This window comes from Coenobita brevimanus, chromosome 85 (assembly GCF_032717465.1).
Source record: "Coenobita brevimanus isolate Jiangsu-jjx chromosome 85, ASM3271746v2, whole genome shotgun sequence".
Lineage (NCBI taxonomy): Eukaryota > Metazoa > Arthropoda > Malacostraca > Decapoda > Coenobitidae > Coenobita > Coenobita brevimanus.
The window spans coordinates 16476390-16490869 of NC_137038.1; the positions used below are offsets into that span (position 1 = coordinate 16476390).

At 43.2% G+C, this 14480-nt stretch overlaps 1 protein-coding gene and 1 non-coding gene across 7 annotated transcripts in view; one reads left to right on the plus strand and one right to left on the minus strand.

The window, feature by feature from the left end:
* Positions 1-14480, minus strand: part of Nmnat (nicotinamide mononucleotide adenylyltransferase) — a 534591-nt gene that overhangs the window by 255043 nt on the left and 265068 nt on the right. The gene's annotated exons all lie outside the window — the stretch shown is intronic.
* Positions 4458-4576, plus strand: LOC145410505 (5S ribosomal RNA). The gene has a single exon (XR_013899295.1). It is a non-coding gene; the product is annotated as a 5S ribosomal RNA (ribosomal RNA).

The following is a 14480-nucleotide window of genomic DNA, read 5'->3' on the forward strand; positions in this document are numbered from 1 at the left end:
AACCAGCAACGATGACCTTTATCAGCTGTACAGGGGTTGAGGACATCTCTGATGATGCCAGACTCGGTTAAACAGAATATGGTGAGGGAGAATGGTCTATAGTTAAGCGGGTCCTCTCTGTCACCAGCTTTATAAATCGGAACTATATTTGCTCTTTTCCATTCAGCAGATAGCTGACGACCAAGGACCGGACAAAGGACATGGCAATAGCAACATGGAATGTAAGAGGTGCAAATGATGAGGTGAAAGAGAGAGAGATTGTCCAGGTGCTTGAGGGTGTGAAAGTTGATGTATGAGAAGTAACTGAAACTAAATGGGGAAGTGAGAGTGTGAGAGAATGGGAGTATGGATGGGGTATATGTGCAGGAGTAGGTGAGAATGAGAGGGCAAAAGAAGGAGTGTGTATAGTTGTGAGTAAATGATGGAAGAATATAAGAGATTATGGATCAGTTGGGTCGAGGATTGTGTGGGTAAGATTGAAAGTTGGAGTACAAATGTGGGCGATTGTGTGCGTGTTTGGGCCAATGCAAGATCATGCAACCAGAGTGAGAGAAGAGTTCTGGACAAATGTGGAAGTGTGCATGGAAAAGTTTGGAATGAATGAGAGAGTGTTTTTGATTGGTGATATGAATGGTAAAGTAGGGAATGTGAAGGTGGATGGAATAGTTGGTGAGTGGGGTGTGCCTGCTGAGATAGATGAGAATGGCAGTGCGTTAGTGGACATTTGTGCTGGGACAGGGTTGGTGATAGCCAGTACCCTCTTCAGGCACAAAATGATCCACAGGTATACATGGCGAGTGATGAGAAAGGTGGGTGGTGAACTGAATGAAAGGAAGGCAATGACTGATTATATGTGTGTGGATGAAAGGATGCGAAGATGTGTAATAGATGCAAGAGCTTATAGAGGTTGGGGGAGTGGACTTTCTGACCACTACTTGGTGGTGGCCAGAATAAAGATCCAAATAAGATGGAGAAATAGAAGAAGGGAAGGACGAGAAGAAGGAGTATTTGCAAGGAGAGTGGAAAGGTTACAAGAGGATGAGAAAAAGGCAGAATATAAGAGAGAAGTGGAGGAACGATTGGGTAAATATGAATTGGAGCAGATGGGGGACGTGGAAGGTGTGTGCAGGATATTCACAGAGGAAATATGTGCAACATGTGATGTGGTGTGTGGAAGGAAGAGAAGACGGAGGGGGGTGAAAGGAACAGCATAGTGGAATGAAAAGGTGAGACAAGCTGTGGCACAAAAGAAGAAAGCATACAATGAATGGATGAGAAATAGGGGCGTGGAAGAAGTTGAGAGGCAGAAGAGAGAGTTATATGTAGGAAGAAAGAGAGAGGTGAAAAGATTAGTAAAAGAGAGTAAGAAGAGAGTGGATGAAGAATTTAGAAGGATTTTGAGTGTAAAGTGGAGGGACTGTAAGAAAATGTTCTGGAAAGGGGTGAAGAGATTAAGACAGGGTGGAAATGAAGTTAGTAGGGGAGTGAAAGATAAAAATGGTAGATTACTAGTGGAGAAGGGAGAAAAAGTGAGCAGATGGAGAGAACACTTTAAGGAATACTTGAACATAGAGGATGGAAGTAATGCGAGTATAAGTGGCTGGGGAATGGCTGGGAGAAGAAGGGAGGTGATAAGACAGGAAGAAATCAGTAGGATAGAAGTTGTGGAACCAATGAAGAAAGTTAAATTGGGGAAAGCCCCAGGAATTGATGGAGTGTGTAGTGAAATGCTGAAGCATGGGGGAGAGATAATAGTTGAATGGATGTGGAAGATGTGCAGATTGGCCTGAGAGGAAGGTAAAGTCCCGGAGGATTGGAAGTCAGGTATAATTATTCGCTTGTACAAAGGAAAAGGGGAAAAAGAAGTGTGTGGTAATCATAGGGGCATCTGTCTTCTTAGTATAAGAAAAGTGTATGGTAGGATACTTATTGACAGAGCTGGAGGAAGAACAGAGAAATTAGGTGGAGAAGAACAGGGAGGCTTTAGGACGGGAAGAGGTTGTGTAGATCAGATATTCATTCTCAGATCTTTAGTGGAAAAGTTTCTAGAGAAGGGAAAGAAGTTGTATGCAGCTTTCATGGATTTCGAGAATGCATATGACAGGGTGGATAGACAAGGATTGTGGAAAGTATTAAGAATATATGAAGTAGATGGGAAGTTGTTGAATGCTGTGAAGAGTATGTATGATGGTGCTAAGGATGCAGTGCATGTGGATGGTGAACTAAGTAAATTTTTCTCTTTGAAGGTTGGGTTGAAACAGGGATGTGTCATGTCTCCATGGTTGTTCAATCTGTACATGGATGGGGTAATAAAAGAGGTACAAGGTAGGATAGGGGATGTTGGAGTGGCCCTGGTGAAAGAGGGTAGTGTTTGGAAACTCCCTGTACTGTTGTTTGCAGATGATACTGTGTTGTTGAGTGAAGACAAAGGGGAGCTGCAAGGCTCGGTGGATGAGTTTGGGAGAGTGTGTAAGAAACGGAATCTAAAGGTGAATGTAGGGAAGAGTAAAGTGATGGTCTTTGAGAGAGGTGAAGTCAGTGAATGTACAGTGAGGTTGGATGGTGAGGAATTGGAAAATGTGAGTACGTTTAAGTACTTGAGTAGTGTGATGAGTAAGGATGGAGGTTTGGAGGGTGAAGTGCTTGAAAGGGTACAGCAGGGAAGAAAGGTTGCTGGTTCTTTGAAAGCAGTGATAAGAAACAGGGAAGTGAGCATGGAAGTGAAAAAGTTACTACATGACAGTACTGTGATACCAACTCTAACGTATGGAAGTGAAGTCTGAACGATGTTGGAGGGATACAAGTCAAGAGTGAGAACATGGAAATGAGTTATTCAAGAAGAGCCTGTGGAGTCACATGGAGAGATAGGCTGAAAAATGAGGATATAAAGAAGTGTTGTGGTGTGGATGTGGATGTGATAGGAACCATTAGGAGGAATACACTGAGGTGGTCTGGCCATGTGGAGAGGATGGAGGGTGAAAGACTGACGAAGAGAGTGTATGTGAGAGAGGTGGAGGGGGGGAGAGGGAGGGGTAGGCTGAGGAAGAGATGGAGGGATGGGGTGGAGAGGTATATGAGAGAGGGGGGTGTGAGTTGGGAGCAGGGCAGTGAAATGGCGGAGGACAGGGCGACGTGGAGGCGATTTGTTTGTGACCACCCCGAACGGGATTGAGGCATCTGGCAATAGATAGATAGCTCCCCACTTTCTATGGAAAACCTTACATTATCAAAGATAGGCCTCACAAACTGGTATGCACATTCTTTCAGGATCCAACCAGCTACTTCATCTGGTCCCATTGCCTTTCTAACATCTGTATCCTTCACCAACTGAAGTACAGTATCTCATTTCTCACAACTACTACTGTTTCCAACTTCATGGGTTGCATCTCTGGTACGGGTTCTAGGAATTCCTCTTCCGTTACAAATACCGACCACTGTTTATCACTCATTATGTTACACATTTCCTCTTCTTTTGCATATATTACATCACCATCTCTCAATCTCACTATGCTGTTCTTTGTTACATTTTACTATTGACAAACCTGTAGGACAGCTTGGATTCTTACTTGCTCATATTAAGGATATCCTTCTCGTATTTTTGTTCCCTTTCACTTCTTACTTTGTTCTCTTTCCAAGCTTTTTCAGCATATCTTTTTCCTACTTTATCCAATGTCCTACTCATAATTCCAAATGCCTCCTTACACCTTTTAATAAACCAATCTTTCATCTGTTTTCCTTTTTGAAAGCAACTTTAGCAACACGGTTTCTGACTTCCTCCTCATACACTTTCATAAAGATATTATATTTCCCCTGGATATCTTCCCCCCCCTCTCCATTTCACTCCAGTCCATATTTCCGAAATACTGCCTTAAGGAGTCAAAATCCACTATCCTATAGTTATATCTACTTTGTCGATATGTCTCTTCTCTTACTCCTGTATGCCTGCCCAATACAGTACCTCCGTCTCCATAACCAGGTGGTCAGTCTTTCCTAGGGGGCAATGATACTGTAGTTTCTGTATATCATTATAGTTTCTTATTAAAATCAGATCCAACCTGGATGGTGTACCTTCTCTCCTAATGCTTGTATTTTCTTTAACCAAATGATTCTTTCCTCTTTCTTCTGCCTATGGGTGACTCCACACTGAGTGACACTGCCAAATGGTTTCCTGTATAACAGGAAACCATTTACCATGCTGGGTGGTAAACATATAACCAAATTATGGCACCTGGTGGTTTAGTGGGTAATTAAGGCACTCCAATCGGATTGAGCCGATGTAGGTTTATATCCATGAGGTGGTTCGGGTTTATTGCTCACATAAGGCCACTCAGGGACGAGTGAGACCGGTCACTCTCATCTTAAATGTCAGGACCAACTTGCCTAGCCTGAGCTCCTATACTCCTCATGGGGTGGTGCAGGATTAGATGATGGATGGTTGGATGGATTAACATATTTTCCATTACGGCCATGCCACGTTGAGTACACCGCTTCCCGTCCGATCAGCGAAGTTAAGCAACGTTGGGTCTGGTTAGTACTTGGATGGGTGACCGCCTGGGAACACCAGATGCTGTTGGCATCCCTACGTGTCAAGTGGGGTTGGTGGAGGATTAGTGCCCCTCCCTGTAAAACAATTAACTCTAAGCCCTTGATCACCCCGTTTGGGATACATGGCGTCTGGCAATGGATGGATGGATGGAGTTCCATCACTCAGTACCCTCAGGTTTCCACGCTGTTCCCTGCATCAATTCCTGCCTAATCAACCTCTCTACAATTAACCGTTTGGCAACATTGCACGTTCATGGTTGAGAAAAAAAAAAGCCCATATACCTTGACTTGACTGTAGTCCACTTTCTCGAATTTTTTTTTAACCTACATGACTTTAACCCTTCGAGATTCTGATGACTATTTCGATCGTCATTTCAAATCCAACCTCAGAGATTAGGATGACACTTTTAATCGTCATTTTAAGAAACTTTTGTAAAATATTCACCATAAATTGCATTTAAGCATCATACCATAGAGGCTTGAGCATGATGTCACAGAATGGTTGCTCTATGTGTGGTGGTACTGCACAGCTGAGTCTGACTCATGGCTTTGTTTCTTTATAACTTTATTCTTGGTGAATATATTTCTACAGCAAGGTATATAATTATTGGTTTTTGCCTTCAACTCATCACTTTGACCTTTTAATTTCTTTGTTTTCCTTTTATTAACATACTACGATAAAGTACAACTATTCAGCTTCATATGAACCCCACAACCAGCATCCTATCATAGAAAGTGTTTTTACATTGATCGATCAAAGAAAAACATCAGTAAGCAAATATGCGGCCAAGACTAAAATAAAATTGTGCATCTCTTTCCTTTTACGTTACTCCATAATGAAATGAAGAAATTACCATAATTTATATATCATGGTAAAGGTAATTTATTGTATTTTTGCATGGTTTAAACCATATTTACATATCTTTACTCATTATTTTATGCCAAATATTTTTCTACGGCAAGGTATAAAATTTTTGCTTTTCGCCTAACTTCAACTCATCATTTTGACATTTTATTTTCTTTGTTCTCCTTTTTTGAACATACTACGATAAAGTACAACTATTCAGCTTTAAAATGACACCAAACCCAACATTCTATCATGAAAAGTGTACTGACACAGAGCGATCAAAGTAAAATACCGGGCAGCGAAATGTGGGTCAGCGTGAGTGGCTGACTCTGGCACAGACGAAATCTGCCCGGCCCGAAAACCTCAAAGGGTTAATCTACCACTCTTGCATGAGTGTGGCCATGACGCTAGTTGTTCTAGCTGCCACCAGCATCGGGTGGCAGCACTTTTAATGTAAACATCCAACCTGCCTCGACTCGTGGCTGACCACCCACTCACCACCCACGCGCTCAAGTTCTTCTGCCTTGGACCCTTTTCTTAGCCTCCTTCAGGTACAATTTATGCCAGTTATCTAAATAACATCAATCTCAATGCATATAGCTAACCATCAATATATTGTACATGCAATGCCAGAACACAGCGTCAATATACGAAATAAGAGTGTTTTCTGCTGGGATCTGAACAGGTGCTTCTATCCATTATTGTTATCTCACTGTGTTTCACATATAATCTATCTACTGAAGGTATACAAGTATACATATATATCCATCCATCATCCAATCCTACATTGCCCCATGAGGAGCGTATATATATATATATATATATATATATATATATATATACTGTATATGCAAGTTATTGTAGCTCATATTGTTTGCATTTATACTAGAAGAAAAGTGAATATGTAGGTGATAAAGTTATTGTGAAAAGGTCATTTTTAAGCGTAGGCCTAGCACGGGAAGAGTGGTGCTTTTTCCCCTTCTGTCATACACATCTCTCAAGTGTGATTAGCGGTAAACCACTGTGATGATGCCCCAGAAATCGGAAGACTGGATAAATTAGCTAAGCATTATGTATTCAAATTTGAAAACAAGAAATATAAGCCAAACTGCTGCAGGTGTGCAGTACTGAGCCCTCAAAATGTAAGCTGAAAGGTAAGCGAAAAAAAAAAAAAAAAAAAAAAAAAAGGGCAAACTTCATACTTTTGCAATGAATGTATTGATAAACCTGCACTGTTCCTCATCCCCTGTTTCAAGATATATCACACTCAGAAGGTGTACAAGAGGGTATGTCAATGTCAGATACGGTAGATAAACTGCTGTTATATTACAGTAATCCCTCCACTATCCGACGTAATAGAGCCAAAGGCATGTCCAGAAAGTGGTCCTGTCCGGATAGTGGGCACCAGCCTCCTGGACTTGTACTTATGGACCCTAACTCAGAAAAACACCTATACAACTCCCTCTGGACATGCATAGCACCTATTTAAGACCCAAATCATACCAATAAGGGACATAAAAGACTTAAATAAATGCAAAAGAACCATAAAATGAGTTTTTTGAGGTAGGTTTATACAATGTTAAACATTCTGGGTACTTACAAGTCCCTGGCTTCTGGACTGGTAGTTATGGACCCTAACCTACCCTAACTCAGAAAAACATCTCTCTACTGCACATGCATAGCACCTAAGACACTACATATTCACACCAAAAAGAGGCATAAAAGAGTGAAATGAGGTGTTAGAGGTAAGTACAGTATGGAAAATATAGTACAGTACAATATGAAACATTCTGGGTACTTACAGTAAGTCCCTGGCCATATCAATGAATAACCGCCTCCTCTCAGACTCTGACAGTAAGAAGGATTTCCTGAAGCACTTGCAGTACACGGTTCATGAAGTCTTGCACTTAACTTGCCATTTGCACTCAGAAGTCCATTCTCTTTACACTGTGCACTCTTGTCTTACTTATGCTCCACTGTAACTTAATAAGTGTTGCACTCTGCACTTTAAGTCTTTCAACTCATAACACCATTTTCTAAACAAAACACTCTCAAGTTAATTTACGTTAAATTTACAGTCCAAAAATTATTTGTCTTTTCACTCAGATTTCTAATTTCTTAACAATACTGTATGCACTGTTTTTCGTTCACTGCACAACACTAAATTCCCGTGTGGTCTAGTGGAGAAGTTCTAGACGTTTAATCACTGTCAGAGTCTGAGAGTAGAACAGGGAGGTGACCTAGGGGTGCGTCGCTGGGTCGTGGTGATGGACTACCCATTGCAGACGACTCTGAAGATAGGCGCAAACTCACGTCGAGTGGTGACTCCACCGTGGCTGATGTGCTGGGCTGTGACTCGGAGCATGAGGGCCTGTCTTGGGGAGGCAACGGAGTGGAGCCAGGGCTGGGCACAGCGGGGGTCACGGGCCTGAAAAAGCTCTCAATCGTTGATTGATGCAAGGAACAACGATTCTGACGATTAATGATGCGCTGCATGAAACCACGCACTGCCTCCACAAGTCCCAAGGGCCCCATCTCCCTGTCGCAGTCCGGGTGTTCCAGGTAGTCCAGAACAAATTCTAGGTGTTCCCGGAGTGTGCTCAGCTTGGGGATGGCTGGAGTAGTGTCATGCTAAGAGGAGTCCGCATCATCGTCGCTGTCCTCGTCGGAATCTTCAAGCTGGGTACTGACACCTGCAACTGAAGATGCGATGTCGATATCAGACAGGGTCTGATACCCAGGATCACCCTTGTCGTCATCCAACCACTCACGCACTTCGTCCACATCAACATCGTCCCCATGCGCACGTAAACATGCACGGAAGTCATCCACGTCAAAACCTAAGAAATCGTGCTCCACATCCGGTCCGAGAAGCAGATGAGACCAACCATTTTCTAGAGTCTTGACAGGGACTTCCTTCCATGCACTAGCCCAGTTGTAAATGGCAGACTTGATGTATCGGCGAAGGTTTTCCAAAGTCCACTGGCCTCGCGTGTCCCGTCCCTCCCTGCGCTCGTCCTCATCCTCGAGAACAACCATCACCTCGTCCAGGAACTTCTGTCAGTATAGCCGCTTCGTTGCCACAATCACTCCTTGGTCCATTGGTTGGATGAGAGCAGTAGTATTAGGTGGCAGAAACATGCACCTAATACGGCCATTCTCAGCCACCAAGTCCTTGTCGCACGGGTGGGTAGGTGCATTGTCGGGGAGAAGGAAGGCCTTTACCTGGTCGTGTGGGATTCCCAGTTTCTCCGTCTGGTAATGTATGACCTCCTTGACGAAATGGCGGTGGAACCAGTCTTTGAAGATGTGGCCTGTGAACCATGCCTTCAAGGAATGGTACCAGACGACAGGAAGGACATCCATCACCCCACGAAGACACTGAGGCTGCTTTGCACGGCCAACAATAACGGGCTTAAGCCGGTGCATGCCGTTAGCATTAGCATCACACAAAGCAGATATCCTTTGCTTGGAGAGCTTGCGGCCAGGTACACGCTGCTCCATCTCCTCGGCTAGAGTGTTCGTAGGCAAAGAGCGATAGCATAAACCAGTTTCGTCAGCGTTGTAGACTTGACCGAGAGTGAGACCCTCCCTGTAGATCAAGACCTTCACCTTGTGCCGAAACTCGTCAACTCCATCCTCATTAGTGTCCAAAGCTTCGCCATGAGACTTACGGTTGGTAAGGCCATGTCGTAACTTGAACGCAAAGAGCCAACCCTCGGATGCCTTGAAGTCTAGGGCGTCGTGAAGCCTTGCGAACTTCTCAGCAGCAGCCTTCAGCTCCGTTCCACGTACCATCACACCACCAGCACGTTGCTGTCGATACCAAATCAACGTGGAGCGGTCGACTTCAGCAAACTTGGGAGTAAACATCATCATCCTCTTCACGTTGAGCTTGCTTTTCGACGAGAAGTCAGCCATGTACTGCACGAGTTTGTCTCAGGATCTCTTGATATCAAACAAAGTAGATCGGGCCAGGTTGAACTCACGAAGGATGCGTGACGAAGACCATCCCGCATCCACTTTCTCCAATATCTCCCTCTTTTTCTCCAGAGTCAAAACCACTCTCTTCCTCTTCTTAGGCGGCAGGGCCATCATCACACACACGAAGGAGAGGCACGAGAGCAGCAGGAGAGTGTGCAGCAGGTAAGGCACCACCACAAAAGCGAGCACGAGGGCAGCCATGACGACAAGCGTACACTCATGACAAGAGACGGGCGGAAAGTGGTGAGGATGCAGGGGAGCTCTAGCGGACGTCAGAGGAACGACGCATCAAAACAAAGCTGTTCCGTGCCGCGCGCGCCAAGTTCAAATTACAGGAGGGAAAAAGTCGGATTTTTTTCTAATGTTTTTGTGGTTTTCGGACCATTTTGGGAATATTGGATCCCGCGACGATTATGTCCGGTAAGTGGGGATGTCCGGAAAGTGAGAGTCCGGATAGCACAGAGATTACTGTATTTCTGTTTTTCAAGGAACATGATAGAATGTGATCCCATTACAACTGTATTTTTGACTGTTTAGATTTGCCATAATTTAATTGTCTGGAATATCACATCATTATTTTCCATGGAAATTTGGAAGTATACTTTTGCAGCTGTAACACAATAAAGCATGGATAATTTCTATTTTTCAAGGAACATGATAGAATGTGAGCTCATTACAATTATAATTTTTACTGTTTAGATTTGCCAGGAAGTCATCATTTATTTTGGAGAAAATCACATTATTATTTTCCATGGAAATCTTGGCAGTATACTTTTGCAGCTGTAACATGATAAAGCAAGGATAATTTGCAGCCTTTAGTATGAAGTAGACCACATATACTCCAATACATTTTTAATGAATTTTTTAAAATGCAATTTTATTTAATAAAACAACCAATTTTGACAAAACTTTCAACTTTCAAGCAGTTCTAATCCCAGATACAAAAACTTTATGTATATAAATGGCACCAATCAAAAACAATGGAAAAGCATTTTCATTTTTGGGTGTAAAAATGCCTCTCAAAGGGGTCTGTGCCAAAATCATCGGCGGTAGCCAAATGGCAAAAATCACCCACTAGCAGCAATCTATTTCTCCCCTCAATTATCTTCCTAAGCATATCTAGATACTCATTCATTAACTGTTCATACTCACTCCTATTCCATGCTCTGATCAGTGGTGATGCATGTATGTCACTACTATGTCTAGCTTTTCTCAATGTTCTTCCACTATTTCCACTCCCAGTAATTCCACTTTCATATTTTCTAAATGTGCCCTTTTTGCATTTACCTTTTTATCAGTCTTAATCATCACTCCTCCTAACTTTCCTTCTCAGTCTTCCCTCCACACATTATAATCTTTCCAGCCAAGCACATCTGCAACAAATTCACACACTAATTTGGCTTCAGCTAGACATAGGACTACCACTCCTGACTTATTTCCCCTAATACAGTTACCAAGTTCTAGTTTCTTCATTATCAATCCATCCACATTTGTATACACTGTCTAAGTCATATGAGCTGAAGTCTTTTTAATCACATCCCTATTTGCTCTAACTTTACCGAAGCCTACCAAATAATTTTGTACTTTTCTATTTAATCCTTCTTTATATACCACTTTCTGAGTTTCATATCCTTAAAAAAAAAAAAAAAAAAAAAAAAAAAAAAAAAAAAAAGGGGGGGGGGCCGGTTTGTCGCTCTAATTCTTCCTCATTTCCTGGCTCTTGTTTGGCAGCACAGCTGGCAAATGCAGGTATTTTTCCCTCTGGCCAACAAATTTTACATGCAAGTCGCCTTTTGGCGAGGAGAAAATACATTCATTCTTTCATTCATTGCCAGACGCCATGTATCCCAGACAGGGTGGCCAAGGGCTTAGAGTTAATTGTTTTACAGGGAGGGGCACTAATCCTCCACCAACCCCACTAGACGTAGGGATGCCAACAGCATCTGGTGTTCCCAGGCGGTCACCCATCCAAGTACTAACCAGACCCAACGTTGCTTAACTTCGCTGATCGAACGGGAAGCGGTGTATACATCCACTTGTAAAATATTTCGGCTCGTAGTCAGTTTGTCTGCTAAAAATTTATTTGGCTCGTAAATCTGAAATCTTAGGAGCCAAATGGCTCGCAACCATCGACAGTTAGCCAGAGCTCTGCATTTTTGTTTTAGCCTCTCCCAGCAATGTTATCAGGAGTAGACTCTAGCAACAGTCGAGCAGGGCAGTACTCCCAAGGTGGATGGAAAGCTGATGACAGGGAGAGCTGTAGCTCCCGTTTCATCAGCCCTCGGGACTAGTTCCCGACCATCCCCCTTTGCTGAACTTTTTCAGTGTCTCAGTAACACAGAGAGTAGGCCAGCATGCTGTCCAATACAAGTTTATCTAACTATCAACACCAAACTACATGCACAATATACACTACACTTCCTTTTCAAAATTAAAAAAAAAAATGGCGTCGAATAACAGCCTCAGTGTTCGGGGGGGGGGAGAGAGAGAGAGAGAGAGAGAGAGAGAGAGAGAGAGAGAGAGAGAGAGAGAGAGAGATTTCTGCCCCTCTCCCGGTGACGGCTCAAGATGTCTAGAATCATTGTCTGACTCTCTTCTTCTTCATTTCTGCAACATTCGTAGCCTTTCCTCTAACTTTCGCTCTGTTGAGCACCACCTCGCCCTCTCTAAACCTCACTTTCTTTTTCTAACCGAGACCCAGCTGTCTGAGGCAACTGACAGCAGACCCTTTTCTGTATCCTCTTACTTTCTCTATACTCATTTCAAAGCCAAAGGTGGATGTTGTGTATATATACATAACAACTTATCTTGCTCTCGTGTTCCTGAACTCGATTCTTCTGAATTCTATACACCCTGGCTTCGGCTATCATGTCATTCTCTGACTAAATATATTTCCGCTGTTTACTTATCTCCTAATTCTACTGACTATCAAAAATCCTATGACTATCTTGTACAGCACCCTACCTGTAACCCAGACCGCCTTGGTGAGAGCTCCAACATACTTGACCTCTTCCTTACAACTAATCCTTCTGCTTACACTGTTAATCTTTTCTCTCCGTTGGGCTCCTCCGATCACAACCTTATCACATTAATGTGTCCTATTCCTCCGGTATGGCCTGTGGACCCTCCAGGGAAACGTCATCTGTGGCATTTTGGAGCCACGGATTGGGAAGCCCTCAGGCAGTACTTCTTTGATTTTCCCTGGAATAATTATTGCTTCCATGGTCGAGAGCCATCTAAGTGTTACTTGCGCATTAAGGAGGTTACTCTCTCGGGCATGGAAGCATACATTCCTTTCTCGTATCCTTTGTCTAATGCAAGAAAGCCTGGGTTTAATCATGCTTGTTCTAATGCTGTCCGCAACAAGAAGAGGGCCTACAAAAGGTACCAAAGCCAACCCACCCCTGAATCACATCATCTTTACATTTCTGCCCAGAATCGTGCTAAGTCTGTTTTTCACTCTGCTAAAAATAATTTCATCCGTACTAAGTGCTCTCAACTCTCCAACTTGAATTCTTCCAGCTCCTTCTGGCACCTTGCCAAAAACCTTTCTAACAACTTTACCTCATCATCCTTCCCTCCTCTTTTCTACTCTGATGGTTCTGTAGCTATTTCTTCTACTGATAAAGCAGATCTCTTCGCACAAACTTTCTCCTCCAATTCCACCTTAGACGATTCCGGTGCTGTTCCTCCATCACTTCCCCCCCTCTGACTTCCTCATGGCTGACATTAAAATTTCTTCAGCTGATGTATTTTCTGCCATCACTGGCCTCAATACTAACAAAGGCATATGGGCCTGATGGAATCCCTCCTGTTGTTCTCAAGAACTGTGCTTCTGTGATTACACCCTGCCTAGGCAAACTCTTTCGCCTTTGTCTGTCAACTTGTACCTTTCCTTCTTGCTGAAAGTTTGCTCTCATTCAGCCAGTCCCAAAGAAGGGTGACTACTCCCAACCCTCCAACTATCGTCCAATTGCTTTAACGTCCTGTATTTCAAAAGTTTTCTAGTCAATTCTCAATTGAAAAATTTTAAGGCATCTTTCCTATCACAACCTTCTTTCTGATCATCAGTACAAGTTCCGTCAGGGACGCTTCACTGGCGATCTTCTCACCTACCGTTCAGACTCCTGGTTATCCTCCTTTCGGGACTTTGGCGAAAGCTTTGCCATTGCACTTGACACTTCTAAGGCTTTCGATCGAGTCTGGCATAAATCTTTAATTTCCAAACTGCCATCTAACGGTTTCTACCCTTCTATCTGTGCCTTCATCACTAGCTTCCTTTCTGATCGTTCTATAGCTGCTGTTGTAGACGGCCATCGTTCTACTCCTAGATCTATCAGCAGTGGTGTTCCTCAGGGCTCTGTCCTATCACCAACTCTCTTCCATTTATTCATCAATGACCTTCTAACATGTACATGTAACCCTATCCACTCATACGCTGATGACTCCACCCTTCACCTTTCCATTCGGTTCCCACAACGCCTATCTCAGCAGTTACTTCAACAAACAAGGGATGAGGCTATGGCACACCTAATGTCTGACTTGGCTCGTATCTTTGACTGGGGTAAAAATAATCTGGTTGTTTTTAATGCATCTAAGACTCAGTTCTTACACCTATCAACCCGACAAAATCTTCCACAGGTATACCCACTAATGTTTAATAATATTCAGCTTAATCCTGGATCATCCTTGAACATGCTTGGGGTTTCATTTACCGGACTTATCTTGAGAAGATAATATTACGTCTCTTGTAAAATCTGCTTCCAAGAGATTGGGTGTGCTAAGCCGACTCCGCTCTTTCTTTACCCCTACACAATTGTTGACTCTATACAGGGGTTTCATCTGCCCCTGCGTGGAGTACAACTTCCATGTGTGGGGAGGCTCCCCACATACAGCTCTTCTCAACAGGGTGGAGTCAAAGGCTTTTCGCCTCATTAACTCTCCTCCTCTTACTGACTCCCTTCAACCTCCGTCTTTCCCCGCACTGTTGCATCTTTATCTCTTTTCAGCAAGACTTGTTCAAACAGAAAAGAAACCAAATTAGAGTAAGAATGTGCACAATCAGCTGATCATTTGTTTTGTCTACAACTGCCCCAGGGAATGT